Consider the following 20,560-nt stretch of genomic DNA (forward strand, 5'->3'; position numbering starts at 1 on the left):
TTACCTTTTTTCTGGTATAACGCCGCTTCCTTAATGGGGCATCGCTTTCTTACTTCGGAATTCGCATTGTGGTATCAGCGACCCATTCCAGAGGAGTCTGCATCTCCTCTGGCACAGGAAGACCCCCTAAATCACTTCAGGCCTCGGGCCCAGGAAGACCCCCTAAAGTCACTGAGAGCCTCTGGCCCTGGAAGACCCCCTAAAGTCACTGAGAGCCTCTGGCCAGGAAGACCCCCTAAAGTCACTTCAGGCCTCTGGCCCAGGAAGACCCCTAAAGTCACTGAGAGCCTCTGGCCATGAAGACCCCCTAAAGTCACTTCAGGCCTCTGGCCCAGGAAGACCCCCTAAAGTCACTTCAGGCCTCTGGCCCAGGAAGACCCTCTAAAGTCACTGAGAGCCTCTGGCCAGGAAGACCCTCTAAAGTCACCTCCGGTCTCTGGCCCAGGAAGACCCCCTAAAGTCACTGAGAGCCTCTGGCCAGGAAGACCCCCTAAAGTCACTTCAGGCCTCTGGCCCAGGAAGACCCCCTAAAGTCACTTCAGGCCTCTGGCCCAGGAAGACCCTCTAAAGTCACTGAGAGCCTCTGGCCAGGAAGACCCTCTAAAGTCACCTCCGGTCTCTGGCCCAGGAAGACCCCCTAAAGTCACTGAGAGCCTCTGGCCAGGAAGACCCCCTAAAGTCACTTCAGGCCTCTGGCCCAGGAAGACCCTCTAAAGTCACTGAGAGCCTCTGGCCATGAAGACCCCTAAAGTCACTTCAGCCTCTGGCCCAGGAAGACCCTCTAAAGTCACTGAGAGCCTCTGGCCAGGAAGACCCTCTAAAGTCACCTCCGGTCTCTGGCGGACATGTTCAATTCAGGTACATAGGGGCAGATTTACAAGCCCCTTGCGCCACTTTTGCGTCAATTGTAACATGGGAAAAGTGACGCAACAGTGGCGCAAGGGGCTTGTAAATATGCCCCATAGTATGAAAAGATTACTTTGCTACTAAACTGAGAGTGTTTTTCACTTTTAAGGAACTGCTGCATCCTTGTAAAATCTGCAAAGTCCTGCTCGGGGATCATGAACAGGGCACTCCCGGGGGAGGAGAGCGCCTGCTGCCTCCCCGGGGTGAAACCTTCGGCCTCCGATGGCTTTGCTGGATGTGTTAAATGCCCTCTAGTCTGCCTCAGACTCCACAGTGTGGGTGTCGGTGGCTGTTCTCCCTTCTCTTCCTGGGGTGGGTGCTGTCTCCTTCACTGGGCTGTCCAGGCCGACTGGCTGGGCTTGTGTGAAGTCCAGAAGTGTGGCAGCAGTCCGGAAGTGTGCTGGGTGAGGTGGCGTGTTTTCTTTAGAGGTAGGTCACAAACCCGACCATCGGTTTGTTGGTATTTCATTAAACTTACTTTCCAGCAAACCCTTCGTCCGCGAGACAGAAGGCGCAGAACACGGCACGGATAATCGGATGTAGCATCCATCAGCTATTGGCAGTTTTTTTTAATTTAGGGGTTACAGCTGAAATAGGACACAGCAATTGTCTGCGATGCCCTACGGAACCCTGATGAGAAAGGGGCCCTTCCTTACCGACCAAAAAAAAGTGATTACCTTTTTTCTGGTATAACGCCACTTCCTTAATGGGGCATCGCTTTCTTACTTCGGAATTCGCATTGTGGTATCAGCGACCCATTCCAGAGGAGTCTGCATCTCCTCTGGCACAGGAAGACCCCCTAAATCACTTCAGGCCTCTGGCCCAGGAAGACCCCCTAAAGTCACTGAGAGCCTCTGGCCCTGGAAGACCCCCTAAAGTCACTGAGAGCCTCTGGCCAGGAAGACCCCCTAAAGTCACTTCAGGCCTCTGGCCCAGGAAGACCCCTAAAGTCACTGAGAGCCTCTGGCCATGAAGACCCCCTAAAGTCACTTCAGGCCTCTGGCCCAGGAAGACCCCCTAAAGTCACTTCAGGCCTCTGGCCCAGGAAGACCCTCTAAAGTCACTGAGAGCCTCTGGCCAGGAAGACCCTCTAAAGTCACCTCCGGTCTCTGGCCCAGGAAGACCCCCTAAAGTCACTGAGAGCCTCTGGCCAGGAAGACCCCCTAAAGTCACTTCAGGCCTCTGGCCCAGGAAGACCCCCTAAAGTCACTTCAGGCCTCTGGCCCAGGAAGACCCTCTAAAGTCACTGAGAGCCTCTGGCCAGGAAGACCCTCTAAAGTCACCTCCGGTCTCTGGCCCAGGAAGACCCCCTAAAGTCACTGAGAGCCTCTGGCCAGGAAGACCCCCTAAAGTCACTTCAGGCCTCTGGCCCAGGAAGACCCCCTAAAGTCACTTCAGGCCTCTGGCCCAGGAAGACCCTCTAAAGTCACTGAGAGCCTCTGGCCATGAAGACCCCTAAAGTCACTTCAGGCCTCTGGCCCAGGAAGACCCTCTAAAGTCACTGAGAGCCTCTGGCCAGGAAGACCCTCTAAAGTCACCTCCGGTCTCTGGCGGACATGTTCAATTCAGGTACATAGGGGCAGATTTACAAGCCCCTTGCGCCACTTTTGCGTCAATTGTAACATGGGAAAAGTGACGCAACAGTGGCGCAAGGGGCTTGTAAATATGCCCCATAGTATGAAAAGATTAATTTGCTGCTAAACTGAGAGGGGCTCATTTATGAGCCCCTGCGTCACTTTTGCGCCGCCGGTGCGTCACTTTTTGTGACGCACCAGTGGCATAAAACATGCGCCATGTTGCGCCATATTTACAAAGTGACGCATCTAGGTAGATGCGTCACTTTGTAAACCCCTGCGCCACATTATACCTGCGCCAGGTATAATGTATGCAAGGGGGGCGTTTTGACGCAACAAAGGGTCGTAGAAGTGACGCAGTGAAATCTACGAGATTTCACTGCGCCACTTTTAGTGTGCAAATGCGTCAATTTCTTGCGCCTGCCTCACAGCAGGCGTAAGACTGACGCAGGCCCTTTCACATGGGGCTTGCCCCATGTGAAAGGACACATTGCTGGAGTTGCGTCACTTTTGTGACACACTCCAGCGATGCGTCACTTTTGCGCCTACAGATACGTCAGAAATACTGACGTATCTGTGACTCCTTGCGACATGATGCGTCATACTGTAAATATGACGCATCACTGGAGTCGCAGGGAGGGCGCAGTGAAAAGTGGCGCATCACTGTTTTCACGCAGTGATGCGTCATTTTTCATAAATGAGCCCCAGAGTGTTTTTCACTTTTAAGGAACTGCTGCATCCTTGTAAAATCTGCAAAGTCCTGCTCGGGGATCATGAACAGGGCACTCCCGGGGGAGGAGAGCGCCTGCTGCCTCCCCGGGGTGAACCCTTCGGCCTCCGATGGCTTTGCTGGATGTGTTAAATGCCCTCTAGTCTGGATCAGACTCTACAGTGTGGGTGTTGGTGGCTGTTCTCACTTCTCTTCCTGGGGTGGGTGCTGTCTCCTTCACTGGGCTGTCCAGGCCGACTGGCTGGGCTTGTGTGAACTGCAGAAGTTTGGCAGCAGTCCGGAAGTGTGCTGGGTGAGGTGGCGTGTTTTCTTTAGAGGTAGGTCACAAACCCGACCATCGGTTTGTTGGTATTTCATTAAACTTACTTTCCAGCAAACCCTTCGTCCGCGAGACAGAAGGCGCAGAACACGGCACGGATAATCGGATGTAGCATCCATCAGCTATTGGCAGTTTTTTTTAATTTAGGGGTTACAGCTGAAATAGGACACAGCAATTGTCTGCGATGCCCCACGGAACCCTGATGAGAAAGGGGCCCTTCCTTACCGACCACTGCTCTCCAGTGCATGCCCTCCACGCCCCTTTAGTATCACTTTTCAGGCACAGTGCTGGCAGAAAACAGATAAAACAATTCAAGTCGATCGTGTGTTATTGTTCGCTATTTAACGATAATTTGTTTTTGAATCTCTGTTTTGCTTTTGTTTGCAGTTTAAAATCGTTATCTCTTTTCCATTAATACATTTGTCCATATTTGTTAATTTGCCGTTGGGATGCATCGCCCGCAAGATAGTGGAGGGGCCCCCTGTAGCTCGGTCCCCCCCCACACCCCGCTTTGAGGGGGGGGGGGGGCGACTGTGCTTCCCCCCACTGGTTGGCGGCTTTTCTGTGTGATCTTTGGTCGAGTTTCCTTCTTGTGAAGTCAGAGGGAAGGGTCCTCTGTGTGTAAACCTGTTGTCCAGAATGACTTTGGCCAGAACTCAAACAAAACATGAACTGTGAGATTTGGGAACCTCACAAACCTGTCGAGGTATCAAGGCAGCTGTGACAGTCACTGACGGAGAAAATCGCCCTGTGCCAAAATGAACACCTGCCCAGACAGGGGATTAACTGGGCATGAATTTCTTGTGCCTGCATACAATGAACCGCTGCTTCATCGGGGATTAATGGCCGTGATGCGCCCCTCACGAGGAGGGCACAGCCCAACCCTGGCCACGTGATAAACGGGCTGTTCCATTCTTAAAATATCAAATGTCCGTGCGCGGTTTCAGGTGCTTCAGCGCACCTGCCGGCTTTGGCTTCAATGACACCCCTCTTTCCAGATCCCTGCCACTCCATGCATGAACGTTAACGGTCTCCCTGCGGTTGTCATGCCAACCAAAAGAGACGGATAAACGCCAACGAACTCTTGCTGTAGAGTGTCTGCCATGGACTAGCAATATACATATCCGACGCTGCTTACATCCTATTTATGGGGACTAGTATATTTACCTCCCTCAGAAAGATGAAAGGCTGAGCCAGCTGTGCTGGGTTTCGATCTCAACACCTGGTGTGAGAGGACCACGGATGTCAGCAGCGGGTGTTTTAACTCAATCAAAGGAGCAAAAAATGTCCCTTGACTTGATGCATGTAGGAACAGAGTTAACTTGTATTCGCACTGTTAGACACCGTTAGCACTAAGTGTGATGAAAAGCGAAGTTACAAGACACTCGAGTGTTGAGTCACAAAACAAGTTTTTTTTTGTTGCATATTTATTATAGCGTGAACTCGACCCGAAGGTATTGGAGCGCTTTACATAGCACCGTATTTATATTACACATTCAGGCACGGGGAGATTACGTGATTTGCCCAGAATCACAAGATTTGTACGCGACCTCGAGGCTCGAACCCTGGTTTTCTGCACCAGAGGCGGCAGCGCAGCCGACGGACCACATCCTTGTGGCGGGAGCAAACTAAACGCCTTTCAGCGCTGTTCCATGACATGTGGGGTTATTGGGGTAGGATTGTGGTGTAAGCGAGGTCTTAAGTAAACAATGATACAGTCCCCGACGTGCTTGCGGTGAGACTGTTGTACAGCTGGTGTGTGCCGAGCACACTGTGCTTTATTTTACACGTGTGTTGCTTCAATATTTTTAACTTTTTTAAAGGTTTTTTAGATATTTATTGATGAAATAAGGAGGACTGTGTCGTAGTATGTCCTTTTTAATGGAGAGTGTTGTAACTGTTTACCTTTTTCTTCTTATGACGGAATATGTACATGTATTTTGTGTATTTTGTTTGTGTGGCCCTCTTCGGAGTGCCAAAACATAATAAATAAATTGAAAATTGTGTGTGCGCTGTATGAGACTGCTCCATGCGTGAGACCCCTATTAAAGGATTCCCACACAGCCGGCTTTAGGGCGGTGCGACTGGTGTCACCGCACCGGGCGCCTAGCCCAAGGGGGCGCCCTGTGCATGACAGGCTGAGGCCAGAAAAGAGCAGCCCACAGAGATCTTTGTGTTGCCGGCATTTTTCAAGAGATAGTAACAACAGCATGATAACTCTGGTGGTTAATGCGCTTGATGGAGAGTCTGTGATTTGCCTACTCACAGTTTTGTCTCATGATAAAGTAGTACAGAGGGTCAATGTTCCCGCTGCAAAGCACAACATGTAACACGCAGAGCTCAGATTTGTATTCTGTGGTGTTAGCTCAGTGGGTTACTGCTTTTGACACACAAATCTTTTTGTTACTCGAAGTTCATAATTTATAATCCTTTGAATATAGCGCACTCAACAATGAGCTAGCATCAACGCACTACTTACACATTGCAAGCAGAGGTATAGATTCCTATTCTTTCTTCCTCAATCTGTAAATATTCTAACATTGCCAAAAAGGGCTCATTTGGTTAGTACTACAATTATATTAGTATGACACCCCTAATCATTTTTTTAAGTTTCAAATCCTGAGTGTATGGGGCAGATGGTTGCACTTGGTTTGCATCATAAAAGTGACATAAACATGCTGCAGGTAACAGGCAGATAAACTTTATTGCTTGATTAATAAAAACCATTGCTATGTGTTCCAAGAAAAAAAAGACATATCCAAGGTTACATATTTAAAATACATGCATACAAATCAGGACAATTAGCACCTTAGCGAGCGAGCAGGCCAAAGCAATAATAAAGTGCAGTTAAGTTGTCTGATTAGTGCTTAAAAACAGCCTCTTGCTGTAAACATTAAAAGCAGGTATGAGTAAAGTGCTGGGACTAAGATAATTTAAAAGTGCTCCCTTTTTCCCTGCAGCCAGGGTTTGTGCTCTTTCCAGATGCTGTTAGCCTGCACCAATTAAAAACAGTTTCAGAGGGAAGTGCATTCAGAGAAAGGTGCATTCAGGGGTCGATACCAGCCTAACCCTCCCAGCCCTCAGCAGCATGATCCGCGGCCTCAACCTCTTTTGAGAAATGACCCAAAAATGTAACCAAAGCAAAGTGCTTTTGAGGTTAACTTTCCAGTACAGTGTTCAATTGCGTTGGAAAGTGCCTCTAAAAGAACACAAATTAGCACTACATCCTTCTTGCATCAAAAGGCTTACAATAGGTTGTACGTGGACTTTCAAATAAACCCACTCATACATTTTGACGCTATTCCATATATACTAACTTTGGTAGAAAAGGATTTACATAAAAAGTTATGCTTCTGCTAGACAGGCGTAAAGTTGGAGAAAAGAAAGTAGTTTCTCCAAACCTTTCCAACTTTGCACTGTGCAGCACACATTCAAAGTGCAAACGTGTTAAACTTTATAAAAGCATCGAATTTTGGGTCAGAAGGGTAACTCTCCACTATGAAACCTATGCTTGACATCACACAAACACACTTGTACTATAGTGCATAAGTGACTGCATGACAGCCTAAGGTACACCATCCATAGAGGAGAGAGCAACAGCACCATATCCTATTAGATATGGTACTGTACTCTCCTTTCCACATAATGCAGCATTGCGTCCTGTTAGAAATGGGGGTCTCTAGTAGGCAATGGCTGGCCACTGTCCAAGTAGGGACCCTTCTTCCTAAGTCAGAGTAAGCGGGCTACACCCTTTGATAACCCCTGCTCAACCCTGTGGTAACGTAGCAAGAGCAGCTAGGCTTATCTCAGAGGCAGTGTGTGAAGCATTTATGACCATACACAGTAACACAGTGAAGGACACTACAAAGGGACACCACACAAGTAGCTATACAAAAATAAGTATCTTTATATATAGACTTAACACAAGACCAATAACAGTAAAAAGCCACAACACTAGAAAAATAGGGTCACTCTTGAAAGGCTGCAAAAATAGTTCAAAGTGTGCAAAGAGGAGTTCAGTTCAAAGCACTGCTCTCTGCGCCCCTTTTACTTACAAAGTACCTGGATTCTGTAGCAAAACAACCAAAAGGTCGCTAAGGAGCTGTAGCGGTGGTTTTCTTCACGCTAGACCAGCGATGCGTTGAATCTTTGCCGCAAGGGAGGATTATGCGCTGATCTGCAGAAGCGTGTGGGACAAAGCAACAAACTTCTCCACGCTAAGCCGGCGATGCGTTGAAATCCTTGCCGCGAGGGAGGATGATGCGCCGCGCCTGTTGCGTGTGCGATCTTGTTGCGATGAAAAGAAATGGCGTTCCGCGAGGGAGCGACAATCCTGATGTGATGCGATAAAAATGGCAGACGCCCGGCGTCCGCGCTGCGATGTCGTGAAGCGATGAACTCGATGCGATGATCTTTGGTTAGCGAGCACTTGGATGCCCGCAAACATGTGATTCAATAATCTTTGGGTTAGCGAGCAGTTGGCAGCCCGCAACCGCGCAATGCAATGATCCTTGGGTTAGCGAGCCTTTGGCAACCCGCAAACGTGCGATGCGATGATTTCCGGTAGCGAGCCCTCAGCGGCAGCAGCGCGATGATTTTTCATACGCGCTTCAGCTGCGGTGGCTCGCAAACGGGCGTTAACCACGATTTTCAGCATCTAAGATGAAGAGGGGATTCAAGGAATGGGGTAAGGCAAAATGAATGAGACCCTGTGGAAATGGATGAGGAGTTCCTGAGCCTCCCATATCTCACAGATATTCATTTGCCTTGACCTGAGAAGGGGTTGAGATGCCCCTTAAGGTTTTGGTACCAGAGATGCTGCAAGGGTCTGCATTATGTTCCTGGATCGCATGGCACATTAAAAAATTGTCCTTCATAGACCCATGAATTGCTGATATAAGCATGAATGACAATGTGTATATAAGCTTGTGTTGCACCGTGTGCAGTCTTCATCAAATACCGGTGTGCATCTAGCCGAAAGCAGCCCTCCATGTTAAATTAAGAATTAACGCAATCCAGCATTTACTACCACAGCAGATGCTGAAAGGCTGACTCAGCAGCTTTCCTTCTTCCCATGATATCACCAGCCCCACATATTGGTGCACTCCAGCCCCTAAATTAGCCCTTTGTTCATTCACCTAAATTTTCTGCCCACAAGGACAGACAACATAATTGCAAAAGTGATAGTTCAATTTTTACTACTGTTTCTTCATTACATGGAATTGTGATGTTGCTGGTGCTGGAAGTAGGTGTGTTGGAGGTGATGCAGAACACCCAAAACACCCAGTTTGGAGCTCAGAAAGTGATCAAGCAATGAAGATGCTTTTTAATTTTGTTTTGATCTTATCTCATTTGCTTTGAGTTCCATCACAAAGGTTAAATGTCAGGCTAATTCTGATAAATAGCTTTTTGGAACCTGATTAAGAATTTGTCGGTCCTCCTGTTGGCCCGCCACTGCTGTGCCTACAGGAGGACCGCCAAGCCTATTGTGTGCCTGCCCACCGGATTCTGAGTGTAACCCAGGTCAGGCGGGCAGTGCGGCGGCGTTCTCATGGTTGTGGTATGTTAAGCTCATAGGGGGGCCTAACATGCAGACTGCCACCGTGAGCGCGCCGACTGAACATTCCTGTATGGTGTGGCATTCAGCATGTCATGCATGCCACACCATGCAGGAATAGGGTTGCAATTCCAGGGGGCACAGCATGTGCCCCCCCTGCGTGCATCCCCAGGCCCAGGAGAGGCAGGGCGTCCTGTTAGGGCCTCTTTATGGCGGTCCAACCACCACGGCCGGAGTATTCCTCTAACCGCCACCCGCCATGCTCCTAATCTTACTCTTTTTACATTGGTCGTTGGTGTTTTCTTTTATTTCTCTGACTGCAAAGTAATTCAGTTTTTTTAAGTGATCTGTGCCACAATGTTGCTTGGGTACAGAGAGCATGAAAGTAAAGGCTGTAGGATGTAAATTGTTTCTAACGCACAACAGAATGTAGATATCTGTAAATGAACTGAAGAAATATATCAAATTATTTCAGGCAGTTAGGAAGCACAACTAAAGTAGATATATTGGCAATTCTGAAGAGTAATGTCAATAAAGATTTTAATAGGATGTAAACAAATCTAGACTCATTACATGGTGATGCACAAATGATAAATATTTGTAAAACTCAGTTTCCACATCTCATAATGTGTGCACTACATAGTTTTGTCAATAACACTGCATGTCTGTGCAACTGTATTGGTCACTGAAATGTGAAAAATTGCTGTCTTTAAATGACAGTGCACTACCTCACCATGTCTCAGTAATATATTTGCAACAGTGTGCTCAAAAGTAAATCATCAGCTACATACCACACGTTTACCGTGCTCCGACTGACTGGGCGTGGCTCATTTGGTAAACTTTGTGTGAGGCTTGGATTTTCACAATCCCTTTGACTTCTGTGATGTAACATTGACGGCAGCACCCCCACTCGGACACAGTGACAAGGAGACAAAGCAGGGGTGAGAAAGAACCTGCAAGAGGGACATATGCAGACAGGAAGCCTAGGGTGGTGGAATAAAGAGGCATGAGCTGGAATCAAGATCAGGAAGCCTAGAAAGTCACCCGAAAAAGAGTATTGGGCAACTCCAGCCCCTGACTCACGAGAAATAAAATGTCAACCCCACACACTCATCTTTGTTTCCAAATTAAGTATTGGGCAAGAGGCAGGGGTTCACAGACACAAGGGCTTTGAAAAGAATAATGTTCTGTTATGTGCAGCTTATTATCATTTTTCATATTCCCTTTTTGGAATCTTCATATCTGTCTACAGTCTTTCAGTTACATTTCTCTCATCTACCACCTTTTACATGAATTATGGTAATACAAATGCTCATCTCTAAAGACTCATGGTCCAGTCTCCCCATACCCGCCCGAAATGAAAAGAATCATTAAAACAAAGAAGACAAGAATGGGCCGCTCTCCTAAAATGCACCTGTGACAGCTTCATACAGCCAGTAGACCCATCCAAAGGCTTCCTGTAGTGCAAGGAAGAAACAATACCCATCCCTGCCTTGCAATGCAATCTCTTTGGTGTTGTACTACATGAATGACTGTGATACACGAAGAGCTCACAGTGTACAGGCAGCCACCTCTAACACTCACTGCTTAGAACTTAATCAGCTGAACACTTGGGACTTGTAAATATTTGCATGTTTATTTACCTACATATAACTTGACTCCTACACCTAGATGCAACTTTCCACTTTTTTGCTATCCTCAATTTACAATTGGAGGTTAGCACCTAGGTCAAACAAGGGGTTAGAACCTCTGATAACAAAATTTAAAATTGTATTGTTTTACTGGTAAATATCAAGCTGTTTGTAGAGATCTCCTTATGGGGAAGTATAGTGAAAATAAAGTTGTTTTTTTCATTAAAAAGAATATTAAAAAAGTATTTTATTGTATAAAGTAAATGCGAATAATATAAAGAATTTAATATTAAAATCAAAATAATGAAAGATTTTACAACACGTTAACACATAAACTTACATATGTATAAACATTTAAAATGTTTTAAAAAATGTTAAATCATTCTTTTTTTTTTTTAGCAGAAGCGTAAAGAGTAAAACATCAATCGATAAAAACAGGGCATTGTAAGACACACTTTGACCAATATTCAGAAACAATTGAGTAAAATAGCTACTATAAAGTGCATAATGGCATATTTCTGCAATAACCTGATAAAATGCGTATTTTATAAAATTCAGAGGCTACAATCCCTACTTAATTCTAAAGTGCGGTGCTAAAGTGCTAAAGTGCATCCAGCGCAAATTTCCTTCACCATCCTTAGCCACTCATCTTAATCTGCTGTATTAAAGTACATTATTGTTTTTTTTGTCCCCCCCTTTTTTTGTAAATTATTTTTATAACCCCCCTGCATTCTAACCAAGACTTTGTGGTATGATATTGACTTCTTCGTCCACCGTATTGTCTAGCATTTTAATTGCTCCTACTCTGTTTGCATATGCTTCTTCAAATTTCCTTGTGCATTTCATCTTATTTAGCCACCCGCATAAGTAGGCATTTTTGAGGACCTCCAATTCTGTAGTATCAGGGAGCATGAGACGAGGGAAGCAATTGCTATTAATGTCTCCTCACCTCTTGTTATTGCTAACTTCACCCCTTCTCTGGTAAAACCAAAGAGAGCTACATCTACTTCGGGATCTAATCTCTTCTGGATCCCCTGGCCAGGGGCGTAACACAGGCCCCTGCATCCCCCGTGGTGCGGGGGGCCCCCCAGCTCCAGGGGGCCCCCTCAGAACAGAACTACGGTCTAAGGCCTCCGGATAAAATGCGGAGTGGGGGCCCCTCTGTTTACATTGCAGGGGGGCCCCTTAAACTTTTGTTACGCCACTGCCCCAGGCTAACGGCAAAAAAGATCCTTTCCCAAAATTGCGCTAGCCTTGGACACATAAAAAATGTATGCAGCCAATCTCCCATATATTCTGCCTGGCAACGAAAGCATATATTCTCCAATTCTGGATAGATTTTATGGAGTGCTGTAGGTGTATAATATGCCATCCATCGAGACAAAAAGGCCATTCGTTTAAAATTAGCAGCACCTAAGGCATTGCTACCTAACTGAGAAATGGCCTGCCAATCCCGATTTGAAGCGTACATTGTGTCTCCTGAGTGACTTTTTCAAGAATTTTTTTAACCAACATTGATTCTTCCTGGAAGCATAAAAGGCGGTACCAGTTCCCCACCCCTATTAACTTTACTCCCAGTAGGGCAGTAACAAATTTTGTGCGACCGATACTTGAAGGGAGATTGTAGCTATTTAAAAAATATACAATCTGTATGTATTAAAAAAAACAAGGTTTGCTCCGGTCACCACTTTTATTGTGGACCTCTTGCCAAGTAATCACTTATGGCTTTGGCAAAGTGGGATCGGGCTGCCATGCCAACACCAAAGCCAACCGCCAGCTGCGTGCCAGATTAGGAGTTTTCTCCTGGTCTGGAGGGTGGTCTTTTGGCGGTCCCATGGTGCTGCCGTTCGAAGGCTCATAAGTAAGCCCTAGAAAGGCAGCACCGAGGGACTACCAAAAACTGTTGCTTCAGGGCATGGACTGTGAAGTCCCTGTCATGCTAGAACAGGGGGTACATGCACACAGAGGGGCACCCCATGTGCCTCCCTGAATGCATCCCTAGGCCTTGAGGGAACAGGGGGACCTGTAGGTCCTCCATTGTTGTTTCATCACCACACTTTTCATGGCTGGCTCACTACCATGAAAACTGTGGTGGTGAGGAAACTCATAATATTCTTGGCGGTTCAGCAGCTGCACCACCAGCATATTATGGCCTCTGACCGCTGCACCACCGTCACAGGATCAAGGATCCCATAGGTAGCAGCAGTCCTGTGGAGGTCCCTCCACCATGGTCGTAATACGGCAGGTGGATCACCACCACGGGTTCAGCAGTCCAATGGACCGCCAAACTCGTAATCGGGCCCTAGGTGTTCCAATATTTCCAACTAGGAAAAGCATAACCTACAACAAAATAATTCATGGAATTTTCCCATCTAGCCCTAAATCCATTTCATGGGATTAAATGGAGCCAAATACAGATCAAAGTAATGACGGATCAATACACTTCCGTGCACAATTCGGTTCATATGTGTACAAAATGTTCATTTAAAATCAGTGGCACAAAAATACACTTTTAGCTTGTAAGTTTCAAGATGTGCTAAATATAATGTCCATAGCTTCATATTGATTGAATAACTATCTCTCTCCAAATGTACCTCCTCATGACACCATCAGTAGAAGACTGGTGCTTAAAACAACAGCTAATTAATTTTGATTCAAAATCTCTCTCCTGTTTCAAAGTGTACTTGGCCCTGTACAGCCCAAGTTAAAGTTGGCAAAAACATTATCCCCACTACTCAAAGAAAAGGGCCAGGCCAAACATATCTATAAAAGCAATGTTTATTGCTAAGGCATCTATCTTAAATGAGGCTAAGGGCTGAAATGGCCTCCATTCTCCTCTAGCCAAATCCCTAAATACTTATAGGCATTATTCAGGTGCCTCTTCTGACTTTTGCGGCTTTCACTCAAAAATTAAGATTTCTGCTTTGTAGACATTTGCTGACAATTTATGCACAGGACAGAAGTGACCCAGGGATGAGAGCATCTTCTGCAGACCAAAGTCACTCCTATACAGCAGTACAGTATCATCTACATGCTGGAGAAATGGTAGCTGTTGGTCTCATAACTTTGGTGGAGGCATGTTTACATTCTTTAGATCATTATATAAATGTGTGCAGTAGTGGGCCAACATACATCATTGTTTGTGCTTTTTATTTGTGCGAATTCAACTCTTTTGTATCTCGGTTTTACAAAGATTTATTTTCTCCAGCTATTTTCTTGTATAAAGCAATAATGGACCTTATATCTTATATCGGACAATCAGCCAGTTTCTTCCAAATTATAGGATCACCTGGATCTAAAGCTTTACTGAAATCAATGAAAGAGGTATATTAAAGTGACTCTTAAGTTGTTAATTATCATGCATTTCAAATGGCAAAGTCATTAAATTGTCTTCTGTACCACAATTTGCATGAAAATCTATTTGACAGTGTGGCGGTAGATTTCTGTATTCCGCTCAGTCTTCTAGCTCATGCGGTAAGACCTTCCCTCCACATCCAGCAACAGTTCAATAAAGTGGAGTGTGATCAGGTCATATAAGATGGGTACAAGATGGAACCCATCCATCTATCTGAGATTTGTCAGATTAAGTGACATTGTTTATACAAACTATTGAGACACATAATCCATCCATCTAAATTTTCAGGAATGATAGCTCCTCGTACTCCTTTTGAACTAGAGGTTTCACCACTCCTCAAGATATGCATCACTTTTCTCCCATCATTTATGCCAGTATTCTTTATGACATTTCCAGTCACATCTGGATCAGTGCACTCTATGATTTGACTCTTATTACATTGTAATGTGATCATTCCATTTAGCAGGATTTATTTTGCTTTTCTTCTCCAACCTATTTTTATTGTTAAGTTTATTCACCCAGTGCCAGTATTTTCATGGATTTCTGTTTGTGCTGATGGGAAAAAATACATATGGCTTTAGATTGTTCCTGTCAAATTAGCAATAAAAAAAGTTAAACTTTTTAACCTTATATATTTGCTAATTAAGAGCTATAATTCTTAATCATGCATATCTATTTCGTTACCTTTTAGCTAACAAACAATCTTCTGTACACCATTTTTTCTATTTGTTTTTATTGAAGTTCCTAGAAATCAATTGAATTTTTATGAAAAAAAATACCTAGGTTTTCAAATAATTTCTCCAACCTATCAACATTTGCCAAACATATATTAAGTAGGGGGAGACTACCAAAGAAATTATTTAGCAAATTTGGAAAATATGGAAGCATTGCAAGAACTTATGTTTGTATTTTCTTTTATTTACTTCTGATTGACAGCCAATGTGTTTTGTTTGAGAATAGGAATAATGAGTAGCATATGGGGGATGATCATTTGAGAGTTGAGAATTCTGGAATTGGAAACCTATGTTATGTTGTCCACCCACCAACATTGTCCAAAGTCTTTGTTTTTTACTGCATTGGTTTGACTACATGAGAATTTGGCCATCTAAATCTTCTTTTAAGGTTCAGCAAGCCTGACTCTCAGTTCCTGCAACCAAAATGGCTGACAGGAGAAGAAGCTCAAGAGAGAAATCTCCATTGGTTCACTTCTCAGCTTATTATCAACCAGCTTTATAATTGAATCCAAAAGTAGAGGACTATAATCATCATAAAATCATCATTTAATATACAATTGGGAGCTTTCTCTGCTCAAAATAAATTTGAATTACAATCCCCTAAAATAATATATTATATAATGATGTGCCAGTCTAAATATTTTGAAGGATTTCAATGACTGTTAAAATTGGTTTCCTATTAGAAAAGAACAGATGCATGTCGACATTACATAAAACTAAAATAATATCTTTGTCTGAAAATTGGTTTTAATGAAGTATTTAACAGTAACTAAACTAATACATTTAACCATCTTCTACAGGTCTATTTTAAAATGGGTGGCCACATAAGCTGCAAGTTCTCCACTTTAGGATTTAATTTTAAAGCTGTCTCATAATATGCTGAGAAGCAATCCAGTGGAAATCTCTCTCTTCAGCTTTTTCTCCAATCAGCCATTTTGATTAGAGGAGGATGCCAGGTTAGCCAAGTCCCAGCTGGGGACCACAAATCAAATTCAGGTTTCACTGACTGCTACTACAAACTCATGGCCAGCTTCACAGATCTATGGTGATTGTTGGATTTGTAGTCTTTATCTGGGAAAGTAAAGTATCAGTAAAGTAAGTATTCAAACAAAGTAAAAGTGAAGTCAACTAGTCTGAGTGCTCAGAAACAGCACAAGTCTGGTATGAAGCCCTAGGTAAAAATAATTGTTTATTTAAACTACATTTACACCATATAGATAGAATAGTAGTAGACTAGATGGAATATGACTAATATGGAATTATGTGTTCCTTATAAAGGAATTTGGATTTATACATTTTAGATTGGCCTTTCTCATGCTGGAAGGGACACTGACGTGCATGCCCATCCCTGATAGTATTCATGTTCCTTATAGTTTGAGTTTTTTTCACTGGGTGGCACATTTGTTTGTTTGGCATAAATGAAAGAGCCCTGATGTTGTATGCTGTCATTTTTGTTCTTCCTCTGTAGCTACATAGTGTAGAGTACTACCGCTCGGCCCATGTACTGGCTGCACTATTGGAGCAAAAGGGCTGCCCCCTCCAGTACAAAAAAGAGCCAAAGAGAGTGTGGCAGAGGTTAGGCAGAGATGCACACTCTGTTAAAAGAAATAGAAACAATTTAAAGGAGAGACATGTGGAGAACCGCGTTAAATATTAAAAAAAGAAAATTATGTGAGGTGTAACATGGAGAGAGGTTTTGAAAGTGAACCATTGCTCCAGATACAGGTGTTGGCCCTCCCCTACAACCAGCCAATGTTTCTGCTCTTCCAGGAACTAGCAAATCAGTCCTGTGGAAGGAGTATGGCAATAAATAGAAAGTAAGCGATGTGTGGAGGTGGGTGTGAGAGAGCCCCAGTATAAAAAAAAGCACATAGAGTTTTCCCTTTGATACTGTTGCACCACATACATCTGTGGAATCCCTCCAGTAAAAAGTCCTAGATACATTTAAAAGTTGAGTATTGCTGGAAGTTGCACTGGTAGAGAAATCAATGAATGGGACATATGTGTGGGGTCAGAGAACTGAGATAATGTGGTCACCTAGGAGTTTGAACCAGTCAGTGATACAATGCCTTGTGGATAGGAACTTGGAGCTGGGATAAAAGCATGCTTTTGATGATCAAGGGGTAGGTGAGAAAGGTTGCAGGTGTGAGGTTGGGGGAAGATCATCTAGTATTGACAAGAGGCAAGTAAGCTATACAACAGCTACACAGAGTGCACATTTTGCATCAACATCATGCTGCCTCAGCACATTCGAGGTCTAGTGCAATGTTTCACAATAATATGTGTGTAAGCTCAGTGGTAGGGTAATCATGGCTCATCTGATTTGGCTGTCACAACCCGAAGGTAACAATACCTTTTCCACTGGACTTGAAAAACTATAAGAACACTAAAGTTGTGATTGCTACAGCGTGAATGCAAGAAAGAACAGAAAGGCAATGCTTTGCACTTAACTGCTGGGTTAAAGCAGGTTGGGGAAATTGAGGCCTTTGGCAGACCATGCATGCTTTTTCCTCCATGACCGGTTAAGAAAAGAAAGACAAAACTCACATGAAAGGTGACTCATGTGTAACAGTACTCTTAGATAAATTGTGGGCATTGGAGGTATAGTTGTCTGTGAAGTTAAATTTAACAAAACAACACAATGGTGGCAGCCATTGAACAAATCTCAGCACTGTCATGTCAAACCCTTGCTTGGCACACTACTACTTAGCATACAGCAGTGGTGTACAGAAATGGTCTGTAGCTCTGATGCCCAACTACATTTTGACAAGTACCCCAGTGTTTGCCCTCTATTGTATTCAACAATCTGCAAGTCTACTTGGGTTGCTCTTCATCTGAACACTAGTTTATCACCAGAGCCAGGCTCTCTCAGTCTGGCTTGTTTTAAAAGAGAAATCCAAACTTGAATGAGAATGGCTTTGATTCCTCATCCAATGCAAAGAGATGACCGGTCGCAGTGTTGGTTAAAAATATACTCCAAGAATACTTTGGAGGAGATTGCCAACTGGCTCTACCATATAAAACCCTGGTGAGTCCCTCTATTGCAAAATTTTACATCAGGCAATTAAGTACTGTTTTTAGTTTTAGGATGCAGTAAAATCTAGTGTGATCTAGTGCTGATCTGCCTCATATCCTACTGCTTCCTTCAGTGATCTGAGCTATTAACTACACACTTTTTAGCCAGCATAGATGTAAGGCATTTACTGTTCTTCAAACCTTTCTTTGCTAATGTTGCAATTGCTTTTTTATTTTTAATAATTTTTATTGATCAGACATCAATAGCCCTACATACAAAGCAAGCCATCCATATGTATCTTCCAAACCAATTACTATATTATAACCACATTGTTTGAAATTGGGATGGTTGACTGGGGTATAAACATTAGTCAAACAGCAACCACAATTTGTGTCAGGGTAAGTGTCAGGCAAACCCTAAATTAACCTTTGTTGACCCTCTGGTAGCTTAGCACAGATCAGTGAGGCTTAACTTTGAGGCAGTATGTAAAGTTTTGTGCAGCACTTCAAACTGTAAAACAGTGAAAACACCACACAAAAAGAACACACCGAGTTAGAAAAATAGTTAAATAAAACAAGACCAAATGACAAACATTCAATAGGCATAACTTGAGATATTAGATTTCAAAGTTGTAGGTAAAGCTAGTGCCTAGGAGCAAAAAGCACTGTTTGGGATATCTGGTCTTGCCAGACCATGAGAAATTCAAACCTGCTGGTCGACCGCAATTTAGCGTGGACCTGCTACAGGGACCCTGTTAGGCCAGCTGAACCAAAGTACCTTAATCTGAGGTTGATGAGCATTGTGTGAATTGGGTTGAGGATGCGTAGCAGAGCAAAGGTGATGTGCCAGTTCAGAGATGGGGCAAGGCTGTGGTGTAAGATTCTGATGCGTTCATGGACATCGAAGGATCCTGTCGACGGGGCTTGCGATGGGAATACCAGTGTCAAGGAAGTATTGTGCAGTCGAGGTGATATGTCATGAAGATGGAGGGATTAGGTATCATTAAATAAATAAATAATACTTATTTTGTCATCTGTCGCCTTTCCCTTCTGCACCCTGCCCCTGCCTACTGCGCTTACCTGTGCCAGCCACCACTGGCGGGTTCTGATCCACACAGCAGCAGCAATGCATCAGTTCAGAAGAGGATGCTTCAGTTCCACTTGACCAAACACCTTAGGCCCACTTCCAAGAGTCCAGGACTGTGGTAGCACCACTTGGCAGGGTGGTTGGAAGTCTTTTATGTCCTTGAGACTTCAGATCAGGAGGCCAGCCAACTTGCCCTTGGAGTCACTCTGGGTTCATGTGTTGCAGGTCCAGTGCTTCTCACCCAGGCAGAAGGGCAGCAGGCCAGCAGGTCAGCACAGCAAAGCAGGAGTCCAACAAAGCAGCAGTTCAGCAGAGTGGCAGTCCTATCAGCATCACAGAGTCTTCACAGGTCCAGAAGTGTACTGAAGTGGTCAATCAATCAATCAACCAATCAAGGTTTTGTAGAGCGCACTACTCACCCGTAAGGGTCCCAATGTGCTGGAAGAGGGGGTGTGAGCAGCTCCATTGGGGTAATTTGAAGAGTCAGGTCTTGGGGTCCTTTTTGAATTGGTGCAGTGTAAGGCTTCATCAGAGATGAAGGGAGAGTTTGTTCCAGGTCTTGGCTGTGGGGTAGGAGGAGGATCTTCCACCTGCTCTGGTCCTGTAGAAACAAGTGACAGTGGCTAGGTAGAGGTCGGCTGAGAGGAGGTTTCTTCTGGGGGCATGAAAGGAGATTCGGTCATTGAGGTATTGGGGTCCGGTATTGTGGAGGGCATTGTAGGCATGTGTGAGAAGCTTGAAGGTTATTCCTATTTCAACAGGGAGCCAGTGGAGGTCACAGAGGTGTTGGGTGATATGGTTGTGTCGTGAAATGTCGAGGATAAGTATGGCTGCAGTGTTCTGGACAGTCTGGAGTTTGCTGAGGAGTTTTTTGTTGATTCCAGAATAGAGAGTGTTCCTGCAGTCCAGTCTACTGGTGATGAGTGTGTGGGTGCCTGTTTTCCTGGGGTTGGGGATCCACTTAAAAGTCTTGTGAAGTATGCCGATGGTGATGAAGCATGCTGAGGATACTGCGTTGATATGGCGATTCATGTTGAGTGAAGAGTCAAGTTGGATGTTGAGGTTGTGTGCGTGGTCTGATAGGGTGGGTGGGTTTCAGAGGGTGGGGCCACCTGGTATTGTCCCATATGGAGGGGGTTGAGCTGAGGATGAGGACTTATGTTTTCTCTGAGTTGAGATTCAGGCAGCTGTTGCTCATCTAGGTCGTGACGGCTTTCATCCTTTCTTGGATATTGCGCCTGGTGATGGATTCCTTGGTGAGGGAGAGGATGAGCTGGGTGTCATCGGCATAGGAGATGATGTTGAGTCTCTGATTTCTTACAATAGTTACGAGGGGGGCCATGTAGATGTTGAAGAGTGTGTGGCTGAGGGAGGATCCTTGGGGTACTCCACATTTGATCTCTGTCAGTTCTGAGAGGAAGGGCAGGAGTCTTATTTTCTGTGTTCTGTCTGAGAGGAAAGATTGTATCCAGTCTAAGGTAATTCCTCGGATGCCGGCATTGTAGAGCCTGGTAGCTAGTGTGCAATGTGAGACAGTGTCGAAAGCTGCTGATAGCACCAGGAGGATGAGGGCTGCCTTGTGGCCTTGGTCAAGGTGGTTGTTGTGTCTGAGGTCCAATACTTATACCCAGTTGTGCCTTTGAAGTGGGGGA

This window comes from Triturus cristatus, chromosome 7 (assembly GCF_964204655.1).
Source record: "Triturus cristatus chromosome 7, aTriCri1.1, whole genome shotgun sequence".
NCBI lineage: Eukaryota > Metazoa > Chordata > Amphibia > Caudata > Salamandridae > Triturus > Triturus cristatus.